Below are 24,797 nucleotides of genomic sequence, written 5' to 3' on the forward strand. Positions count from 1 at the left end.
GGAGATAGTTACATAATATAAATTGATTATTTCTCCAGTAAAATGCAGTGAGTGGGGGATAGTTACATAATATAAATTGATTATTTCTCCAGTAAAATGCAGAGTGGGCGATAGTTACACAATATAAATTGATTATTTTTCCAGTAAAATGCAGTGAGTGGGCGATAGTTACATAATATAAATTGATTATTTTTCCAGTAAAATGCAGTGAGCGGAGTGCACACCCACCACGGGTGGTCTCATAAAATGAGGACAATCAGTTCTTTCCTTGGTTCGAGTTTTATGCAATCTGGGGGTTTTGTTCAGTGGTCGAGCGCATGTTTCGCATGTGTTGAGGTCCTGGGTTCAACTCCCAGCATCTTCCTAATTAATTTTCCACCAGAATTACCCACGGAAAGTTGAATGACGTTTTTTGAGCTCAGCGAGTTCCAACTTCTGAGGCTCCACAAGCATTAAATTGTCCCGGAGCGGGACTTCATCTCTCGGTCCCCTCAACAGCTCAACTCAAAGCAGCCGCCGACTGAGGGGAATGTGTGACGGTGCAATATCGAGCGAGCAGTCCCAGCTCTTGTTCCTGTTTGACGCTCTGTCATTCTTCCATCTCACTTTATGATTCAGAGGTTGGATTTCAGCCTTGTCACTGACCATTAGCGATTGGGTTTTTTTTATTTCCGCAGATTTTTTTTGGAAAGTTCAAAGTAAAGAGGAGCAGAAACCCCGTGAACTGAAGCAGAGGTTGAACATTGTGAACACGCGGGACCGCTGGGCATCTCGATGTCCTGGAGAGACGGAGCAGAAAGCTCACGGCTTCACTTCGAAAGTGTCTGCTTGTTTATTTCTCAGGTATTTTTTGACCCGTGAGGATGTCGCTCAGTGGAAGAGCGCATGCTTTGCATGTATGAGGTCCCGGGTTCAATCCCCGGCATCTCCAAACAAGTTACATTTCAAATTTTGGATTCAACTGTGAGAATATCATCTGAGATTCGCCTCACATTTACACACAAGGAGAGACAAGAGTTTCTTCACCTCGCGAAAAACCGAACGCTCCGCACAGAATATAATTCAATGGGAGAGCGCCCACGGTGTTTGAATGGCTCCCATCTCAAGGTTGAACAGCTTGCCCAGTGAAAGATTATTTCCAGTTTCACAGATTGGGGGGAAGCAGCGGACCGGCGTTCCGACCACAAAGAGGGAAGAATAGTCTGGATGTTGGGAGCTTCTTTTCCCACAGAGTACTGAGCATCTGGAATGCATTCCCGGCTCGTGTGGTGGGTGCTGACACTCTCTGGTGCGGTGGGTGCCGACTCCCTCTGGTGCGGTGGGTGCCGACCCTCTCTGGTGCGGTGAGTGCTGACTCTCTCTGGTGCGGTGGGTGCTGACTCTCTCCGGTGCGGTGAGTGCTGACTCTCTCTGGTGCGGTGGGTGCTGACTCTCTCTGGTGCGGTGGGTGCTGACCCTCTCTGGTGCGGTGGGTGCTGACCCTCTCTGGTGCGGTGGGTGCTGACTCTGACTCTCTCCGGTGCGGTGGGTGCTGACTCTCTCTGGTGCGGTGGGTGCTGACCCTCTCTGGTGCGGTGGGTGCTGACCCTCTCTGGTGCGGTGGGTGCTGACCCTCTCTGGTGCGGTGGGTGCTGACTCTCTCTGGTGCGGTGGGTGCTGACTCTCTCTGGTGCGGTGGGCGCTGACTCTCTCTGGTGCGGTGGGTGCTGACTCTCTCTGGTGCGGTGGGCGCTGACTCTCTCTGGTGTGGTGGGCGCTGACCCTCTCTGGTGCGGTGGGTGCTGACTCTCTCTGGTGCGGTGGGTGCTGACTCTCTCTGGTGCGGTGGGCGCTGACCCTCTCTGGTGCGGTGGGCGCTGACCCTCTCTGGTGCGGTGGGCGCTGACCCTCTCTGGTGCGGTGGGCGCTGACTCTCTCTGGTGCGGTGGGCGCTGACTCTCTCTGGTGCGGTGGGCGCTGACTCTCTCTGGTGCGGTGGGCGCTGACTCTCTCTGGTGTGGTGGGTGCTGACTCTCTCTGGTGGGGTCGGTGCCGACCCTCTCTGGTGCGGTGGGCGCCGACTCTCTCTGGTGCGGTGGGCGCTGACTCTCTCTGGTGTGGTGGGTGCTGACTCTCTCTGGTGGGGTCGGTGCCGACCCTCTCTGGTGCGGTGGGCGCCGACTCTCTCTGGTGGGGTGGGCGCTGACCCTCTCTGGTGGGGTGGATGCTGACCCTCTCTGGTGCGGTGGGTGCTGACTCTCTCTGGTGCGGTGGGTGCTGACTCTCTCTGGTGCGGTGGGCGCTGACTCTCTCTGGTGGGGTCGGTGCCGACCCTCTCTGGTGCGGTGGGCGCTGACTCTCTCTGGTGGGGTCGGTGCCGACCCTCTCTGGTGCGGTGGGCGCTGACCCTCTCTGGTGCGGTGGGTGCTGACCCTCTCTGGTGCGGTGGGTGCTGACTCTCTCTCCACCTTTTTTCTGTTTTTTTCTGGTTTGTAACCGCTCCCAGGAGATTCCATGTTCCCGGCGGGTGGGGCTGGTGGTGTGTGTTGGAAGTGTCCAGTCACGATGCTCCAGGCATGTGGGGCAGGATTGATGAACGAGCTGGTCTTTTCCTGCCCGTCATGTCCGTCTGTTACCCCAGATCGTCAAGGTGTTTTTAGTGAAGTGATCTTTAAACACAAAACCCTCACCTGTGCCCAGTCCTGCGTCCGTCTATAGTGAAATGAGACTCAATGCTGTCTGGGCCTCACCTTGTCCTCCTCCTTTTACATTATTATATTGTCCGCACACAGTGATATGTTTGGTTAAGATGAAAATACAAATTATCCGTTCTGGGCTCCTCCAGTCTCTCTGTGTTTCTCTCTCCTGCTAAACTGACTGACTGTCAGATAATAGTAACTGGTGTCGTCTCCATCCCGTTCTCAACACCCAGACACGACTAGTGACTGAATAAATTCAACGCTCACAGACAGTCCAGTGTCAGACAGTTACAGACGGTTTCTCTCCACCTTTCCTTACAGGACTGGCGAATGATGAATGCCCCGTCAGACCGGTTGATATACAGTAAAAGGGACAGTGACCGTCTCACCAATAGCACCGGAGGTCTGTTCACAGACACAGAATCAGTCTTTCCCTTTCTATCAGTGTGTCTATATTACGCTCAGTAACAGTATCCCGCCTCCTTGTACAGCACTAGGGAGAGAGAAAGACAGACAGACAGAGAGAGACACACAGACAAACAGACACAGTATCAGTCTCACACTTCCCATCAGTGTGTCCGGTTCACACTCAGTAACAATATTCCACCTTCATGTACAGCGCTAGAGAGAGATAAAAACAGACAGGCACAGTATCAGAATTACACTTCCTATCAGTGTCTCTGTATCACTCTCAGTAACAGTCTCCCACCTTCATATGCTGTTCAAAAGAGTGAGAGAAACTGACCTGTAATGTCCCGTTTTCACCCAGGAACAAATTGGAAAATATTCCATTCCAATTTCTATTCCAAGGTGGAGTGACAGAAGATGCAGTCTCATCTCTCACTGATATTATTTCAGAGACAGACACATTATTAATCCCACTCTCAGGGACAGTGTCACACATTTAACCCTGTCTTGCATGTTGTCCCCTCTGCAATCTTGCAGCTCAGGGCCGCTCTGTATTACTCTCAATGACCGAGAGTTTCACTCCGATTGAAATAAACTGGGACTGTTGCTGCCTGATATTAATCCTACACGGTCCCAGCAAATCCACCGACTCCCACTTTCCTCCCCCGTTTCTCCAGGATTGGTTTGAGGAATCCTCCCTCCAGTTTCGGAGTCAAACGTGACTTTATCAGTAAGGGAGCCAAGAATGAACAGAACCCATTGGCTCATTCCACAGCCGCTCACTTTATCTCTGAAAGACTCTTTACCATCAAAAGAGCCCGAGAGAAACAGCAGGGATGGAAACCTCGAGTTTAATAGTTGGAGATTGTAAAGTCAGTCTGGATTCCAGCGTTAGGCACTGGTGGAATCCCATCTGTTTCCCATTCTGGTGCCTGTTCCTGCACTGCCTGTGGAGCCCATTCCCTCTGACCTTTCCCCCAGACCCACTTCCTTTGCTCAGACAGGCGGGAATGGAGAGATCACGGCCCCCGGGGGAAGGGAGCAAAGAGCAGCCTCGTTACAGCAGCTCATCGCTCCGGGACCGTGTCCGCAGATGGGCTCAGAGATCGGCATTGAGTCCGGGGGAAGGGCAGGGGGAGTCCGGGGGCTGTTTGTAAGAGGCGGAGTGGATCAGGAACTGGTCCCGGAACATGGAGTGAGAGGGGGGAAGGGAGAGGTCATTCTCGGGCTGTGTGTGGACAGGGTGTGTCCAGGGGAAGGGAGAGAGAATGGGAAGAACCTGCTATTAAAACCATTGCTGCTTTCACTCCCCAAACCAGGAGTGAATGGTCCTGGTTTAGTTCCAGTCTCACCCTGTTTATTGTTATTGGACAGTGAAGAGTGGAAACAGAGCCGGACAGTAAGGAAGTGGGGAGTTATACAAAGAGCATCTATTGCAGGCACCAGGTGAGAAGTGTGAAGGACACAATTTAAACAGCGGCTGTTTGGTTTCGGTTGAACGGTTAGTCCCATGGGAGAGGGGATGAGAAACCTGACCTGGACAAAGGTCCCTGCCCCATCGGGTGGTCCCATTCATGGATCAGTGCAGGGGTTGGGTTGTGTCTGGATGTCACTAAATTGTTGTAAAACAGCCCAACACACCTGGTGTGCAGAAGCTGAGTGCTGCAGTGGAGTCAGACACTGACACTGTTTGTATCACTGGTTTTCATTTGTGGATATTCAAAATGATCATTAGCAGAGATATTAAACTGATCACTTTTCCATTTTCAACCTCACCGTTTCTTGAGTTACAACAGATCATTTTCTTTCCACAGGCGAATCCTTGAATGATCCAGAATGAATGTGATGTTTCCTCCACCCGAGGCACAAGGAGGAGTGCAGCCAGCTCCTTCTCACACACAGGAGGTACATTATCACCCACAGAGCACAGAGACACAGACAGGTCATCAGTTCCACAGTCTCAGACAGTAGAAGTAGTCAGTCCCACACTGATCCCAAGTTCCAGAGACACAATTTCAATCCAACATTCAAACAGAGCGGGTGAGGCAGACACTGTTCCATTTGCCCCGAACTCTGTCCCGCTGACAGGCACCGCTGGGAGTTGAACCCAGAATCTCCTGTTTACGAGACAGGTGCTTTAACCAACTAAGCCACGGAGCCAATTCATGGGAGCGTTTCCCACCTCCTCTCATTGATATCTATCAGCTCCACGTCACATTCTGTTGGTGATTCAGACTGTTTTATCTTTGTTTATTTCGCTTGCCCGTTTCCCTGTGAATCCCGATACTGACTGCATTTCAAGCTGTGTTTATCTTTCTGTGTCCATCAGTGCTTTGATACACGAATGAATATTTGTGCTTCTGTTTGTTACTTTAAATAAATTCGGGATGGACAATTCTCGCTCTGACACTGAAGAACTAATTGAGCAAATTTCACAGTGAAGTGTTGTTTATTTTGGTGCTGAAACTAAAAAAATCGTAAAAGGTGCAAAGAGGGAAAACGAGAAAAACTTGTGAGTGAAATTAAGGACAACTTTCAAGGTTTTCACACGTACATTAAGAGAAAGAAGGGTGACTAAGAATAACGTGGGCCCTTAAAGACAGATGGAGGTGATATTGTAATTGAAAATCAGGAAATGGCAGAGTTGCTGATACTCACAGAAAAGCATGAGGACAATATACCAGAGACACGAGGAAAACTGAAAATAAATCAAGGGGATTCAGTGTAAGTAAAATAATGGTATTGGAGAAAACAATTAGACTAAAGATAAACAAATCTCCAGGGCCTGATGTTTACCATTCCAGGGGACTAAGGGGAATAGGTGAGGAAATTGTACATGCTTTTGTCATGATCGTTCAAAACTCTCTTGATTCAGGAATTGTTCCATGGATTGAAAAAATTGCCAATGTCATTCCGTTTTATATGAAGGGTAGGAGAGATAAAACAGGAAATTATAGACCTATTAGTCTGACGTCTGTTGTGGGGAAGTTACCAGAATCTGTTATTGGGGAAGGAATGACTGAGCACTTGGATAAACATGAATTGATCAGAGAGAGTCAGCATGGATTTGTAAAGTGTAAGTCAAGTCTAACGAAACTAGTTGAACTTTTTGAAGATGTAACTAACGTGGTAAATGATGGAGTGTCTCTGGGGGTTATGTGTATATTGACTTCCAGAGGCATTCGATAAGGTTTAACATCAGAGACTGTGAACAGAAATGAGAGCACGTGGAATTTATAGCAACCCATTGACATGGGGAGGGAGTTGGTTTGGAGGTAGGAGACAGAGAGTAGGGTTAATGGGTATGTACTCAAATTGACAGGATTTGATTAGTGGTGTCCCCCAGGGATCTGTATAAATGAGGCAGATAAAGGAATAGAGAGCGGTATATCCAGGTTTGTTGACGACACCAAGTTAGGAGGCGCAGTGAGCAGTGTAGATGGGAGCATAAAGTTATAAAGGGAAATTGATAGATTCAGTGAGTTGGTAAAACTGTGTCAGATGGAGCTTACATAGAATTACATAGAATGTACATCACAGAAACAGGCAATTCGGCCCAACTAGACTATACCGGTGTTTATGCTGCAGACGAGCCTCCTCCAACCCCTCTTCATCTAACCCTATGAGCAAACCCGAATATTCCTTTCTCCTCCATGTGTTTATCCAGCTTCACCGTAAATGCATCCATGCGATTCGCATTAACTACTCCTTGTGGTGGCGAGCTGCACATTCTAACGCCTTTCTGGATAAATATGTTTCTCTTGAATGCCAGATTGGATTGATTGATGACTATTATATTCATGGCCCTAAGTTCTGACGTCCCCACTCCCAAAAGTACAAACACCTTATCGACATCTGACCTATCAAACCCTTGCATAATCTTAAAGTCCCATATCAGGACTTCTATTTTCGATACAAAAGAGCCCCAGACTGTACAAAGTTTCAATCTGGGGAAGTGTGAGACCATCCACTTTGGCCCTAAGCAAGATAAATCAGAGTATTTTCAAAATGGTGAGAAGCCAGGAACTGTGGGTGAGCAGAGATACTTCGGGAAATCACGAAGAGTTGGCAGACAGGTGCAAAAAATAATTAAAATGGCTAATGGAATATCGGCCTTTATCTCAAGGGAACTGGAATTCAAAAGGGTGGAAGTTATGTTAGAATTCTATAAACTCTGCTAAGGCCACATTTAGAGTACGGCATTCAGTCCTGGGCACCAGACCTCAGGAAGGATATATTGGCCTTGCAGGAGGTGCAGCGCAGAAAGACCAGAATGATACCGGGGCTAAAATGGTTACATTATGAGGGCAAGTTGCGTGGACAAGGTTTGTATTTCCTCGTGTATCGAGGATTAAGTGGTGATGTAATTCAGGTGTTGAAGGTGATTCAATGATCCAATGGTGGGTGTGTGAGTTGGTGCTGAATCGGTCCCCTTCAGTGAAGAGAGGGTCAGCGGGCGCCTGACAGACACGGCTCGGAACGGGACTCGCTTCTCTCCGGCAGCAGCGGCTGGTTTAGAGAGATCTCTCTGTCTGCTGCTGTTACTCCGCCTCCCGCACTCTGGGAGAACCGCGGAGCTCGGTCCTCATTTTTCTCTTATGGATCCGGCTCCATCCGTTTACTGTTGACGGGAGTGCGTCTGATACCAAGTCAGTCAGAAGCGGGTGCAAATCACAACATAGGCACAGGCCCAAGGACTGGGGACTGGTTTGATATTGGGTCCTTTTTAAGGGACCGGCTGTAGAATGTTTGTACAATAATAATGATCAGAATTAACTTTGATACAATGAAGTTTTTTGCAGTTATTTCCCATTTCCACCCTCACCAGTTTTATACAGTAACAGGTAACAATGTTTGAGGGATGTGATGTCCAGTGTTGGTGGAATCAGTGTAATTTAACTTGATACATTGAAGAATCTCTTGTCTATCCCAGGCTCTTACCTTAGGTTTAGACCCTCACCTAGTTTAAAATTGGTCACTCACTGATATAAATAAACCAGTAACAATCCCGAAACCTCAGCGGGTATTTTTGTTCCGATACTTAATGACGGTCCCAATTTCCACTGAAATTCTCAATCAGCAAATCCCAGAGGCTGTTTCGGGTTTGACAAACTGTGAAACAGATTGTTTTAAAAGCCGGAAAGAGGGAAAAACTGGTGGTTGATATGAAGTGTTATACATTATCTCTTTCTGTTTCAGATTTACAATTTCTCTTTGTGTGTTACTGACAGGAGAGGCTATAACGGAGCCCAGTGACTGGGTCACGAGCTGCACTGAGTCATTGGCCTGTGTTACAGACCGGCTCGTTGGACCTGCTCATTTCGTGAACTCACTGGTGTCTCAGCACGTGTGATGACTGAGTGAATCCCTTCCCACACACGGAGCAGGTGAACAGTCTCTCAACCAATGGGCATGCGTTGATGTGTCAGCAGTTCATTTCTACTTTTAAGCTCTTCTCACAGTCACTGCATGAAAAGGTCACTCAATAGTGTCAACAAGTTAATGTTTCAGAAGGTGGGATGATCGAGTGAATCTCTTCCCACACACGGAGCAGGTGAACAGTCTCTCCCCAGTGTGAGTGCGTCGATGTCTCAGCAGTTCGTTTCTGATTTTAAATCTCTTCCCACAGTCAGAACATTTAAAGGTCACTCAGTGTGAACTCGGTGGTGTTTCAGCAGGGTGGATGACTGAGTGAATCCCTTCCCACACACGGAGCAGGAGAACGGCCTCTCCCCAGTGTGAGTGCGTTGGTGTTTCAGCAGTTCAATTTTGCTTTTAAAGCTCTTCTCACAGTCAGAACATTTAAAAGGTCTCTCATCAGTGTGAACTCGCTGGTGTGTCAGCAGGTTGGATGACTGAGTAAATCCCTTCCCACACATGGAGCAGGAGAACGGCCTCTCCCCATTGTGAACTCGCTGGTGTGTCAGCAAGGTGGATGAATGAGCGAATCCCTTCCCACACACTGAGCAAGTGAACGGCTTCTTCCCAGTGTGAACTCGCTGGTGTGACAGAAAGTGTGATGACTGAGTGAATCCCTTCCCACACACGGAGCAGGTGAACGGCCTCTCCCCAGTGTGAATGCGTTGGTGTTTCAGCAGTTCAATTTTGCTTTTAAAGCTCTTCTCACAGTCAGAACATTTAAAAGGTCTCTCATCGGTGTGAACTCGCTGGTGTGTCAGCAGGTTGGATGACTGAGTAAATCCCTTCCCACACATGGAGCAGGAGAACGGCCTCTCCCCATTGTGAACTCGCTGGTGTGTCAGCAAGGTGGATGAATGAGCGAATCCCTTCCCACACACTGAGCAAGTGAACGGCCTCTTCCCAGTGTGAACTCGCTGGTGTGACAGAAAGTTTGATGACCGAGTGAATCCCTTCCCACACACGGAGCAGGTGAACGGCCTCTCCGCAGTGTGAGTGCGTTGGTGTTTCAGCAGTTCAATTTTGCTTTTAAAGCTCTTCTCACAGTCAGAACATTTAAAAGGTCTCTCATCAGTGTGAACTCGCTGGTGTGTCAGCAGGTTGGATGACTGAGCGAATCCCTTCCCACACACGGAGCAGGTGAATGGCCTCTCCCCAGTGTGGGTACGTTGGTGTTCCAGCAGATTCCTTTTGCAGTTAAACCTCTTCTCACAGTCAGAACATTTAAAAGGTCTCTCCCCAGTGTGAACTCGCTGGTGTGTCAGGAGGCCGGATGACTCAGCGAATCCCTTCCCACACACGGAGCAGGTGAACGGCCTCTCCCCAGTGTGACGGCGTCGATGAGTATCCAGCTCTGAAGGGTAATTGAATCCCTTCCCACAGTCCCCACATTTCCACGGTTTCTCCGTGGTCCGGGTGTCCTTGTGTCTCTCCAGGTTGGACGATCAGTTGAAGCCTCGTCCACACACAGAACACGTGTACGGTTTCTCCCCACTGTGAATGGTGTGATGTTTTTTCTGGCTGTGTAACTGGTTAAAGCTCTTTCCACAGTCAGTGCACTGGAACACTCTCACTCGGTCTGTGTCTCGGTGCTTTCCCACTCACACTGATGTTTGAAATCTTCTCCCACAGATAGAACAGACAAACATTTCTCCTTCCACATTCAAAGGCCGATGATATTCAGGTCCTGATGAATCGAGAGACTCTGTCAGATCTTGGCGTGATCTTTGGTTTGAGTTTCCCTCTGTAAATCCTCCCCTGTAAAAGGAGTTTATAAAAGTTATCACTGAAAGTACAGGATAGAAATTCAGATCAGATAGCTCTACTTTCTATGGAACATTATTTCCTCTCTCATTCCTCAAAGCTGAAAATCCCCATCCCACACACTCTCCCTCCTCCCTGTGCTGAAATCCAAACCCATCGCATCATCTTTCAGTGGCCCGAAACCATGAGTGAAAGGGTGAGAGTGTGAGAGAGGGAGTGTGAGAATGAGTGTGAGAGAGTGAGTGTGAGTACAGCAGTGCGCTCGGTGTGGAGAATGAAGTGGTAAACAATTTTACAACACCAAGTTATAGTCCAGCAATTTTATTTTAAATTCACAAGCTTTCGGAGGCTTCCTCCTTCCTCAGGTAAATGTTTCCCTGAGGAAGGAGGAAGCCTCCGAAAGCTTGTGAATTTAAAATAAAATTGCTGGACTATAACTTGGTGTTGTAAAATTGTTTACAATTGTCAACCCCAGTCCATCACCGGCATCTCCACATCGAGAATGAAGTGGGGCAGGTGGAGCATATTTCATTGGGGCATCAGTGATCATAATCTCATTAGGTTTAGAATATTTATGGAAAAGGACAGGGGACAGTCAAATGTGAAAATTCTTAACTGGAGGAGGGCTAATTCCAGTGAGTTAAAAAGGGATCTTGTCCGTGTGGATTGGAATCAAAAATTGGCAGGCAGAACAGTTATTGAACAAGGAGGAGTTGGTTTGGGTACAGAGTAGACAGATTCTCACGAGGAGGAAAGCAACGGCATCCAAAGCTCGAGCTCCCTGGATGACTGAAGATATAGAGATCACCATTTCTCCTCCATTGACAGACGCTCCCTGACCGATCACCATTTCTCCTTCATTTACAGACGCTCCCTGACCGATCACCAATTCTCCTTCATTTACAGACGCTCCCTGACCGATCACCATTTCTCCTTCATTTGCAGACGCTCCCTGACCGATCACTATTTCTCCTTCATTTGCAGACGCTCCCTGACCGATCACCATTTCTCCTTCATTTACAGACGCTCCCTGACCGATCACCATTTCTCCTTCATTTACAGACGCTCCCTGATTCGATGAGTCACGAGGTTTGACGCTGACAGTGCGCATGCTCGGAGGCCGCGGGCCGTGTGTTGAGTTTCGGGTCTGATCTAAACCGGAGCCCCCGGAGTGTAGAGAGAGAGAGGAGAATGTTCACTGTTTGATATTCGGGCCCGGGGCCGCACTCGGGGTTTGTGAAGCCCCCGCCCCCGCCCCCTCCCCCGGGGTTTATTAACCCGCTCCCCCCGCCCATCTCTCACCTGTTGCCGACACGATCTCGGCCTCACTCCCCGCCCGCCGCGCATGCTCAGCTCACACTGCCCGGGTGATTGACGGGAGCTCCGGACCAATAGGAAGAGCGGAGAGGGGCTGGAGGACCGAGCGGGCGGTTGGTCCTCCAACCAATGGGAGTGGGTGAGGGGCGGGACTTGCGGCACCGAGTGGGCGGGGCTGAGCCCGGATCTCCCTCATTGGCTGAAACTCTGCATCAATTTTAAACCTGATTGATGTCAAACTCGAGGGAAAAAACTGGACTTTAATAAAGGACAAAGAGGAGGGAATATTGGAGGGAATAACACAGTGTAGGGATAAAATGGATTAATTCAGGACAGACAGCAGGGAATATTGGAGGGAATAACACAGTGTAGGGATAAAATGGATTAATTCAGGACAGACAGCAGGGAATATTGGAGGGAATAACACAGTGTAGGGATAAAATGGATTAATTCAGGACAGACAGCAGGGAATATTGGAGGGAATAACACAGTGTAGGGATAAAATGGATTAATTCAGGACAGACAGCAGGGAATATTGGAGGGAATAACACAGTGTAGGGATAAAATGGATTAATTCAGGACAGACAGCAGGGAATATTGGAGGGAATAACACAGTGTAGGGATAAAATGGATTAATTCAGGACAGACAGCAGGGATTATTGGAGGGAATAACACAGTGTAGGGATAAAATGGATTAATTCAGGACAGACAGCAGGGAATATTGGAGGGAATAACACAGTGTAGGGATAAAATGGATTAATTCAGGACAGACAGCAGGGAATATTGGAGGGAATAACACAGTGTAGGGATAAAATGGATTAATTCAGGACAGACAGCAGGGATTATTGGAGGGAATAACACAGTGTAGGGATAAAATGGATTAATTCAGGACAGACAGCAGGGAATATTGGAGGAAATAACACAGTGTAGGGATAAAATGGATTAATTCACGACAGACAGCAGGGAATATTGGAGGGAATAACACAGTGTAGGGATAAAATGGATTAATTCAGGACAGACAGCAGGGATTATTGGAGGGAATAACACAGTGTAGGGATAAAATGGATTAATTCAGGACAGACAGCAGGGATTATTGGAGGGAATAACACAGTGTAGGGATAAAATGGATTAATTCAGGACAGACAGCAGGGAATATTGGAGGGAATAACACAGTGTAGGGATAAAATGGATTAATTCAGGACAGACAGCAGGGAATATTGGAGGGAATAACACAGTGTAGGGATAAAATGGATTAATTCAGGACAGACAGCAGGGATTATTGGAGGGAATAACACAGTGTAGGGATAAAATGGATTAATTCAGGACAGACAGCAGGGAATATTGGAGGGAATAACACAGTGTAGGGATAAAATGGATTAATTCAGGACAGACAGCAGGGAATATTGGAGGGAATAACACAGTGTAGGGATAAAATGGATTAATTCAGGACAGACAGCAGGGATTATTGGAGGGAATAACACAGTGTAGGGATAAAATGGATTAATTCAGGACAGACAGCAGGGAATATTGGAGGAAATAACACAGTGTAGGGATAAAATGGATTAATTCACGACAGACAGCAGGGAATATTGGAGGGAATAACACAGTGTAGGGATAAAATGGATTAATTCAGGACAGACAGCAGGGATTATTGGAGGGAATAACACAGTGTAGGGATAAAATGGATTAATTCAGGACAGACAGCAGGGATTATTGGAGGAAATAACACAGTGTAGGGATAAAATGGATTAATTCAGGACAGACAGCAGGGAATATTGGAGGGAATAACACAGTTTAGGGATAAAATGGATTAATTCAGGACAGACAGCAGGGATTATTGGAGGCAATAACACAGTGTAGGGATAAAATGGATTAATTCAGGACAGACAGCAGGGATTATTGGAGGAAATAACACAGTGTAGGGATAAAATGGATTAATTCAGGACAGACAGCAGGGATTATTGGAGGGAATAACACAGTGTAGGGATAAAATGGATTAATTCAGGACAGACAGCAGGGATTATTGGAGGAAATAACACAGTGTAGGGATAAAATGGATTAATTCAGGACAGACAGCAGGGATTATTGGAGGAAATAACACAGTGTAGGGATAAAATGGATTAATTCAGGACAGACAGCAGGGATTATTGGAGGAAATAACACAGTGTAGGGATAAAATGGATTAATTCAGGACAGACAGCAGGGATTATTGGAGGAAATAACACAGTGTAGGGATAAAATGGATTAATTCAGGACAGACAGCAGGGATTATTGGAGGGAATAACACAGTGTAGGGATAAAATGGATTAATTCAGGACAGACAGCAGGGATTATTGGAGGAAATAACACAGTGTAGGGATAAAATGGATTAATTCAGGACAGACAGCAGGGAATATTGGAGGAAATAACACAGTGTAGGGATAAAATGGATTAATTCAGGACAGACAGCAGGGATTATTGGAGGAAATAACACAGTGTAGGGATAAAATGGATTAATTCAGGACAGACAGCAGGGAATATTGGGGGAAATAACACAGTGTAGGGATAAAATGGATTAATTCAGGACAGACAGGGATTATTGGAGGAAATAACACAGTGTAGGGATAAAATGGATTAATTCAGGACAGACAGCAGGGAATATTGGGGGAAATAACACAGTGTAGGGATAAAATGGATTAATTCAGGACAGACAGCAGGGAATATTGGAGGAAATAACACAGTGTAGGGATAAAATGGATTAATTCAGGACAGACAGCAGGGAATATTGGAGGGAATAACACAGTGTAGGGATAAAATGGATTAATTCAGGACAGACAGCAGGGATTATTGGAGGGAATAACACAGTTTAGGGATAAAATGGATTAATTCAGGACAGACAGCAGGGAATATTGGAGGGAATAACACAGTGTCGGGATAAAATGGATTAATTCAGGACAGACAGCAGGGAATATTGGAGGGAATAACACAGTGTAGGGATAAAATGGATTAATTCAGGACAGACAGCAGGGATTATTGGAGGAAATAACACAGTGTAGGGATAAAATGGATTAATTCAGGACAGACAGCAGGGATTATTGGAGGGAATAACACAGTGTAGGGATAAAATGGATTAATTCAGGACAGACAGCAGGGATTATTGGAGGAAATAACACAGTGTAGGGATAAAATGGATTAATTCAGGACAGACAGCAGGGATTATTGGAGGGAATAACACAGTGTAGGGATAAAATGGATTAATTCAGGACAGACAGCAGGGATTATTGGAGGGAATAACACAGTGTAGGGATAAAATGGATTAATTCAGGACAGACAGCAGGGATTATTGGAGGAAATAACACAGTGTAGGGATAAAATGGATTAATTCAGGACAGACAGCAGGGAATATTGGAGGAAATAACACAGTGTAGGGATAAAATGGATTAATTCAGGACAGACAGCAGGGAATATTGGAGGAAATAACACAGTGTAGGGATAAAATGGATTAATTCAGGACAGACAGCAGGGAATATTGGAGGAAATAACACAGTGTAGGGATAAAATGGATTAATTCAGGACAGACAGCAGGGAATATTGGAGGAAATAACACAGTGTAGGGATAAAATGGATTAATTCAGGACAGACAGCAGGGATTATTGGAGGAAATAACACAGTGTAGGGATAAAATGGATTAATTCAGGACAGACAGCAGGGAATATTGGAGGAAATAACACAGTGTAGGGATAAAATGGATTAATTCAGGACAGACAGCAGGGAATATTGGAGGAAATAACACAGTGTAGGGATAAAATGGATTAATTCAGGACAGACAGCAGGGAATATTGGAGGAAATAACACAGTGTAGGGATAAAATGGATTAATTCAGGACAGACAGCAGGGATTATTGGAGGAAATAACACAGTGTAGGGATAAAATGGATTAATTCAGGACAGACAGCAGGGAATATTGGAGGAAATAACACAGTGTAGGGATAAAATGGATTAATTCAGGACAGACAGCAGGGAATATTGGAGGAAATAACACAGTGTAGGGATAAAATGGATTAATTCAGGACAGACAGCAGGGATTATTGGAGGAAATAACACAGTGTAGGGATAAAATGGATTAATTCAGGACAGACAGCAGGGAATATTGGGGGAAATAACACAGTGTAGGGATAAAATGGATTAATTCAGGACAGACAGGGATTATTGGAGGAAATAACACAGTGTAGGGATAAAATAGATTAATTCAGGACAGACAGCAGGGAATATTGGGGGAAATAACACAGTGTAGGGATAAAATGGATTAATTCAGGACAGATAGCAGGGAATATTGGAGGAAATAACACAGTGTAGGGATAAAATGGATTAATTCAGGACAGACAGCAGGGAATATTGGAGGGAATAACACAGTGTAGGGATAAAATGGATTAATTCAGGACAGACAGCAGGGATTATTGGAGGGAATAACACAGTGTAGGGATAAAATGGATTAATTCAGGACAGACAGCAGGGATTATTGGAGGGAATAACACAGTGTAGGGATAAAATGGATTAATTCAGGACAGACAGCAGGGATTATTGGAGGGAATAACACAGTGTAGGGATAAAATGGATTAATTCAGGACAGACAGCAGGGATTATTGGAGGAAATAACACAGTGTAGGGATAAAATGGATTAATTCAGGACAGCAGGGAATATTGGAGGAAATAACACAGTGCAGGGATAAAATGGATTAATTCAGGACAGACAGCAGGGAATATTGGAGGGAATAACACAGTGTAGGGATAAAATGGATTAATTCAGGACAGACAGCAGGGATTATTGGAGGAAATAACACAGTGTAGGGATAAAATGGATTAATTCAGGACAGACAGCAGGGAATATTGGAGGAAATAACACAGTGTAGGGATAAAATGGATTAATTCAGGACAGACAGCAGGGAATATTGGAGGAAATAACACAGTGTAGGGATAAAATGGATTAATTCAGGACAGACAGCAGGGATTATTGGAGGAAATAACACAGTGTAGGGATAAAATGGATTAATTCAGGACAGACAGCAGGGAATATTGGAGGGAATAACACAGTGTAGGGATAAAATGGATTAATTCAGGACAGACAGCAGGGAATATTGGAGGAAATAACACAGTGTAGGGATAAAATGGATTAATTCAGGACAGACAGCAGGGATTATTGGAGGAAATAACACAGTGTAGGGATAAAATGGATTAATTCAGGACAGACAGCAGGGAATATTGGAAGAAATAACACAGTGTAGGGATAAAATGGATTAATTCAGGACAGACAGCAGGGATTATTGGAGGGAATAACACAGTGTCGGGATAAAATGGATTAATTCAGGACAGACAGCAGGGATTATTGGAGGGAATAACACAGTGTAGGGATAAAATGGATTAATTCAGGACAGACAGCAGGGATTATTGGAGGGAATAACACAGTGTGGGGATAAAATGCATTAATTCAGGACAGACAGCAGGGATTATTGGAGGGAATAACACAGTGTAGGGATAAAATGGATTAATTCAGGACAGACAGCAGGGAATATTGGAGGAAATAACACAGTGTAGGGATAAAATGGATTAATTCAGGACAGACAGCAGGGATTATTGGAGGAAATAACACAGTGTAGGGATAAAATGGATTAATTCAGGACAGACAGAAGGGATTATTGGAGGGAATAACACAGTGCAGGGATAAAATGGATTAATTCAGGACAGACAGCAGGGAATATTGGAGGGAATAACACAGTGTAGGGATAAAATGGATTAATTCAGGACAGACAGCAGGGATTATTGGAGGAAATAACACAGTGTAGGGATAAAATGGATTAATTCAGGACAGACAGCAGGGATTATTGGAGGAAATAACACAGTGTAGGGATAAAATGGATTAATTCAGGACAGACAGCAGGGATTATTGGAGGGAATAACACAGTGTAGGGATAAAATGGATTAATTCAGGACAGACAGCAGGGAATATTGGAGGAAATAACACAGTGTAGGGATAAAATGGATTAATTCAGGACAGACAGCAGGGATTATTGGAGGGAATAACACAGTGTAGGGATAAAATGGATTAATTCAGGACAGACAGCAGGGAATATTGGAGGAAATAACACAGTGTAGGGATAAAATGGATTAATTCAGGACAGACAGCAGGGATTATTGGAGGGAATAACACAGTGTAGGGATAAAATGGATTAATTCAGGACAGACAGCAGGGATTATTGGAGGGAATAATACAGTGTAGGGATAAAATGGATTAATTCAGGACAGACAGCAGGGATTATTGGAGGGAATAACACAGTGTAGGGATAAAATGGATTAATTCAGGACAGACAGCAGGGATTATTGGAGGAAATAACACAGTGTAGGGATAAAATGGATTAATTCAGGACAGACAGCAGGGATTATTGGAGGAAATAACACAGTGTAGGGATAAAATGGATTAATTCAGGACAGACAGCAGGGATTATTGGAGGAAATAACACAGTGTAGGGATAAAATGGATTAATTCAGGACAGACAGCAGGGATTATTGGAGGAAATAACACAGTGTAGGGATAAAATGGATTAATTCAGGACAGACAGCAGGGAATATTGGAGGGAATAACACAGTGTAGGGATAAAATGGATTAATTCAGGACAGACAGCAGGGAATATTGGAGGGAATAAAACATTGTAGGGATAAAATGGATTAATTCAGGACAGACAGCAGGGATTATTGGAGGGAATAACACAGTGTAGGGATAAAATGGATTAATTCAGGACAGACAGCAGGGATTATTGGAGGGAATAACACAGTGTAGGGATAAAATTGATTAATTCAGGACAGACAGCAGGGATTATTGGAGGAAATAACACAGTGTGGGGATAAAATGGATTAATTCAGGACAGACAGGGGGGATTATTGGAGGAAATAACACAGTGTGGGGATAAAATGGATTAATTCAGGACAGACAGCAGGGATTATTGGAGGGAATAACACAGTGTAGGGATAAAATGGATTAATTCAGGACAGACAGCAGGGAATATTGGAGGGAATAACACAGTGTAGGGATAAAATGGATTAATTCAGGACAGACAGCAGGGATTATTGGAGGGAATAACACAGTGTAGGGATAAAATGGATTAATTCAGGACTGACAGCAGGGATTATTGGAGGAAATAACACAGTGTAGGGATAAAATGGATTAATTCAGGACAGACAGCAGGGATTATTGGAGGAAATAACACAGTGTAGGGATAAAATGGATTAATTCAGGACAGACAGCAGGGAATATTGGAGGGAATAACACAGTGCAGGGATAAAATGGATTAATTCAGGACAGAGAGCAGGGATTATTGGAGGGAATAACACAGTGTAGGGATAAAATGGATTAATTCAGGACTGACAGCAGGGATTATTGGAGGAAATAACACAATGTAGGGATAAAATGGATTAATTCAGGACAGACAGCAGGGATTATTGGAGGAAATAACACAGTGTCGGGATAAAATGGATTAATTCAGGACTGACAGCAGGGATTATTGGAGGAAATAACACAGTGTAGTGATAAAATGGATTAATTCAGGACTGACAGCAGGGATTATTGGAGGAAATAACACAGTGTAGGGATAAAATGGATTAATTCAGGACTGACAGCAGGGATTATTGGAGGAAATAACACAGTGTAGGGATAAAATGGATTAATTCAGGACTGACAGCAGGGATTATTGGAGGAAATAACACAGTGTAGGGATAAAATGGATTAATTCAGGACTGACAGCAGGGATTATTGGAGGAAATAACACAGTGTAGGGATAAAATGGATTAATTCAGGACAGACAGCAGGGATTATTGGAGGAAATAACACAGTGTAGGGATAAAATGGATTAATTCAGGACAGACAGCAGGGATTATTGGAGGGAATAACACAGTGTAGGGATAAAATGGATTAATTCAGGACAGACAGCAGGGATTTTTGGAGGAAATAACACAGTGTAGGGATAAAATGGATTAATTCAGGACAGACAGCAGGGATTATTGGAGGAAATAACACAGTGTAGGGATAAAATGGATTAATTCAGGACAGACAGCAGGGAATATTGGAGGAAATAACACAGTGTAGGGATAAAATGGATTAATTCAGGACAGACAGCAGGGAATATTGGAGGAAATAAGACAGTGTAGGGATAAAATGGATTAATTCAGGACAGACAGCAGGGATTATTGGAGGAAATAACACAGTGTAGGGATAAAATGGATTAATTCAGGACAGACAGCAGGGAATATTGGAGGGAATAACACAGTGTAGGGATAAAATGGATTAATTCAGGACAGACAGCAGGGAATATTGGAGGAAATAACACAGTGTAGGGATAAAATGGATTAATTCAGGACAGACAGCAGGGAATATTGGAGGAAATAACACAGTGTAGGGATAAAATGGATTAATTCAGGACAGACAGCAGGGAATATTGGAGGAAATAACACAGTGTAGGGATAAAATGGATTAATTCAGGACAGACAGCAGGGATTATTGGAGGGAATAACACAGTGTAGGGATAAAATGGATTAATTCAGGACAGACAGCAGGGAATATTGGAGGAAATAACACAGTGTAGGGATAAAATGGATTAATTCAGGACAGACAGCAGGGAATATTGGAGGAAATAACACAGTGTAGGGATAAAATGGATTAATTCAGGACAGACAGCAGGGAATATTGGAGGAAATAACACAGTGTAGGGATAAAATCATTGAATCTTAGAAGTTACAACATGGAAACAGGCCCTTCGGCCCAACATGTCCATGTCGCCCAGTTTATACCACTAAGCTAGTCCCAATTGCCTGCACTTGGCCCATATCCCTCTATACCCATCTTACCCATGTAATTGTCCAAATGCTTTTTAAAAGACAAAATTGTACCCGCCTGTACTACTGCCTCTGGCAGCTCGTTCCAGACACTCACCACCCTTTGAGTAAAAAATTGCCCCTCTGGACCCTTTTGTATCACTCCCCTCTCACCTTAAATCGATGTCCCCTCGTTATAGACTCCCCTACCTTTGGGAAAAGATTTTGACTATCTACCTTATCTATGCCCCTCATTATTTTGTAGACTTCTATAAGATCACCCCTTCACCTCCTACTCTCCAGGGAAAAAAGTCCCAGTCTATCTAACCTCTCCCTATCAGTCAAACCATCAAGTCCCAGTAGCATCCTGGTAAATCTTTTCTGCACTCTTTCTAGTTTAATAATATCCTTTCTATAATAGGGTGACCAGAACTGTACACAGTATACCAAGTGTGGCCTTACTAATGTCTTGTACAACTTCAACAAGACATCCCAACTCCTGTATTCAATGTTCTGACCAATGAAACCAAGCATGCCGAATGCCTTCTTCACCACCCTATCCACCTGTGACTCCACTTTCAAGGAGCTATGAACCTGTACTCCTAGATCTCTTTGTTCTTTCACTCTCCCCAACGCCCTACCATTAACGGAGTAGGTCCTGGCCCGATTCGATCTACCAAAATGCATCACCTCACATTTATCTAAATTAAACTTCATCTGCCATTCATCGGCCCACTGGCCCAATTTATCAAGATCCCGTTGCAATCCTAGATAACCTTCTTCACTGTCCACAATGCCACCAATCTTGGTGTTATCTGCAAACTTACTCACCATGCCTCCTAAATTCTCATCCAAATCATTAATATAAATAACAAATAACGGCGGACCCAGCACTGGATTAATTCAGGACAGACAGCAGGGATTATTGGAGGAATTAACACAGTGTAGGGATAAAATGGATAATTCAGGACAGACAGGAGGGATTATTGGAGGAAATAACACAGTGTAGGGATAAAATGGATTAATTCGGGACAGACAGGAGGGATTATTGGAGGAATTAACACAGTGTAGGGATAAAATGGATAATTCAGGACAGACAGGAGGGATTATTGGAGGAATTAACACAGTGTAGGGATAAAATGGATAATTCAGGACAGACAGGAGGGATTATTGGAGGAAATAACACCGTGTAGTCATAAAATGGATGAATTCAGAACAGACAGCAGGGAATATTGGAGGAAATAACACAGTGTAGGGATAAAATGGATTAATTCAGGACAGACAGCAGGGATTATTGGAGGAATTAACACAGTGTAGGGATAAAATGGATAATTCAGGACAGACAGGAGGGATTATTGGAGGAAATAACACCGTGTAGTCATAAAATGGATGAATTCAGAACAGACAGCAGGGAATATTGGAGGAAATAACACAGTGTTGTGATAAAATGGATTAATTCAGGACAAACAGCAGGGATTATTGGAGGAAATAACACAGTGTAGGGATAAAATGGATTAATTCAGGACAAACAGCAGGGATTATTGGAGGAAATAACACAGTGTAGTGATAAAATGGATTAATTCAGGACAGACAGCAGGGATTATTGGAGGAAATAACACAGTGTAGGGATAAAATGGATTAATTCAGGACAGACAGCAGGGAATATTGGAGGAAATAACACAGTGTAGGGATAAAATGGATTAATTCAGGACAGACAGCAGGGATTATTGGAGGGAATAACACAGTGTAGGGATAAAATGGATTAATTCAGGACAGACAGCAGGGAATATTGGAGGAAATAACACAGTGTAGGGATAAAATGGATTAATTCAGGACAGACAGCAGGGAATATTGGAGGAAATAACACAGTGTAGGGATAAAATGGATTAATTCAGGACAGACAGCAGGGAATATTGGAGGGAATAACACAGTGTAGGGATAAAATGGATTAATTCAGGACAGACAGCAGGGAATATTGGAGGAAATAACACAGTGTAGGGATAAAATCATTGAATCTTAGAAGTTACAACATGGAAACAGGCCCTTCGGCCCAACATGTCCATGTCGCCCAGTTTATACCACTAAGCTAGTCCCAATTGCCTGCACTTGGCCCATATCCCTCTATACCCATCTTACCCATGTAATTGTCCAAATGCTTTTTAAAAGACAAAATTGTACCCGCCTGTACTACTGCCTCTGGCAGCTCGTTCCAGACACTCACCACCCTTTGAGTAAAAAATTGCCCCTCTGGACCCTTTTGTATCACTCCCCTCTCACCTTAAATCGATGTCCCCTCGTTATAGACTCCCCTACCTTTGGGAAAAGATTTTGACTATCTACCTTATCTATGCCCCTCATTATTTTGTAGACTTCTATAAGATCACCCCTTCACCTCCTACTCTCCAGGGAAAAAAGTCCCAGTCTATCTAACCTCTCCCTATCAGTCAAACCATCAAGTCCCAGTAGCATCCTGGTAAATCTTTTCTGCACTCTTTCTAGTTTAATAATATCCTTTCTATAATAGGGTGACCAGAACTGTACACAGTATACCAAGTGTGGCCTTACTAATGTCTTGTACAACTTCAACAAGACATCCCAACTCCTGTATTCAATGTTCTGACCAATGAAACCAAGCATGCCGAATGCCTTCTTCACCACCCTATCCACCTGTGACTCCACTTTCAAGGAGCTATGAACCTGTACTCCTAGATCTCTTTGTTCTTTCACTCTCCCCAACGCCCTACCATTAACGGAGTAGGTCCTGGCCCGATTCGATCTACCAAAATGCATCACCTCACATTTATCTAAATTAAACTTCATCTGCCATTCATCGGCCCACTGGCCCAATTTATCAAGATCCCGTTGCAATCCTAGATAACCTTCTTCACTGTCCACAATGCCACCAATCTTGGTGTTATCTGCAAACTTACTCACCATGCCTCCTAAATTCTCATCCAAATCATTAATATAAATAACAAATAACGGCGGACCCAGCACTGGATTAATTCAGGACAGACAGCAGGGATTATTGGAGGAATTAACACAGTGTAGGGATAAAATGGATTAATTCGGGACAGACAGGAGGGATTATTGGAGGAATTAACACAGTGTAGGGATAAAATGGATTAATTCAGGACAGACAGGAGGGATTATTGGAGGAATTAACACAGTGTAGGGATAAAATGGATAATTCAGGACAGACAGGAGGGATTATTGGAGGAAATAACACCGTGTAGTCATAAAATGGATGAATTCAGAACAGACAGCAGGGAATATTGGAGGAAATAACACAGTGTAGGGATAAAATGGATTAATTCAGGACAGACAGCAGGGATTATTGGAGGAATTAACACAGTGTAGGGATAAAATGGATAATTCAGGACAGACAGGAGGGATTATTGGAGGAAATAACACCGTGTAGTCATAAAATGGATGAATTCAGAACAGACAGCAGGGAATATTGGAGGAAATAACACAGTGTTGTGATAAAATGGATTAATTCAGGACAAACAGCAGGGATTATTGGAGGAAATAACACAGTGTAGGGATAAAATGGATAATTCAGGACAGACAGGAGGGATTATTGGAGGAATTAACACAGTGTAGGGATAAAATGGATAATTCAGGACAGACAGGAGGGATTATTGGAGGAAATAACACCGTGTAGTCATAAAATGGATGAATTCAGAACAGACAGCAGGGAATATTGGAGGAAATAACACAGTGTAGGGATAAAATGGATTAATTCAGGACAGACAGCAGGGATTATTGGAGGAATTAACACAGTGTAGGGATAAAATGGATAATTCAGGACAGACAGGAGGGATTATTGGAGGAAATAACACCGTGTAGTCATAAAATGGATGAATTCAGAACAGACAGCAGGGAATATTGGAGGAAATAACACAGTGTTGTGATAAAATGGATTAATTCAGGACAAACAGCAGGGATTATTGGAGGAAATAACACAGTGTAGGGATAAAATGGATTAATTCAGGACAAACAGCAGGGATTATTGGAGGAAATAACACAGTGTAGTGATAAAATGGATTAATTCAGGACAGACAGCAGGGATTATTGGAGGAAATAACACAGTGTAGGGATAAAATGGATTAATTCAGGACAGACAGCAGGGAATATTGGAGGAAATAACACAGTGTAGGGATAAAATGGATTAATTCAGGACAGACAGCAGGGAATATTGGAGGAAATAACACAGTGTAGGGATAAAATGGATTAATTCAGGACAGACAGCAGGGATTATTGGAGGAAATAACACAGTGTAGGGATAAAATGGATTAATTCAGGACAGACAGCAGGGATTATTGGAGGAAATAACACAGTGTAGGGATAAAATGGATTAATTCAGGACAGA

At 44.2% G+C, this 24,797-nt stretch overlaps 2 non-coding genes across 2 annotated transcripts; one reads left to right on the forward strand and one right to left on the reverse strand.

Moving 5' to 3' along the window:
* The first annotated feature begins 859 nt into the window (after positions 1-859).
* trnaa-ugc (transfer RNA alanine (anticodon UGC)) lies at positions 860-931 on the forward strand. Its single transcript has one exon. It is a non-coding gene; the product is annotated as a tRNA-Ala (tRNA).
* Positions 932-5,172: 4,241 nt separating this feature from the next.
* Positions 5,173-5,246, reverse strand: trnat-cgu (transfer RNA threonine (anticodon CGU)). Its single transcript has one exon. It is a non-coding gene; the product is annotated as a tRNA-Thr (tRNA).
* Between the last annotated feature and the right edge of the window lie 19,551 nt (positions 5,247-24,797).

Source organism: Heptranchias perlo, unplaced genomic scaffold (assembly GCF_035084215.1).
Source record: "Heptranchias perlo isolate sHepPer1 unplaced genomic scaffold, sHepPer1.hap1 HAP1_SCAFFOLD_269, whole genome shotgun sequence".
NCBI lineage: Eukaryota > Metazoa > Chordata > Chondrichthyes > Hexanchiformes > Hexanchidae > Heptranchias > Heptranchias perlo.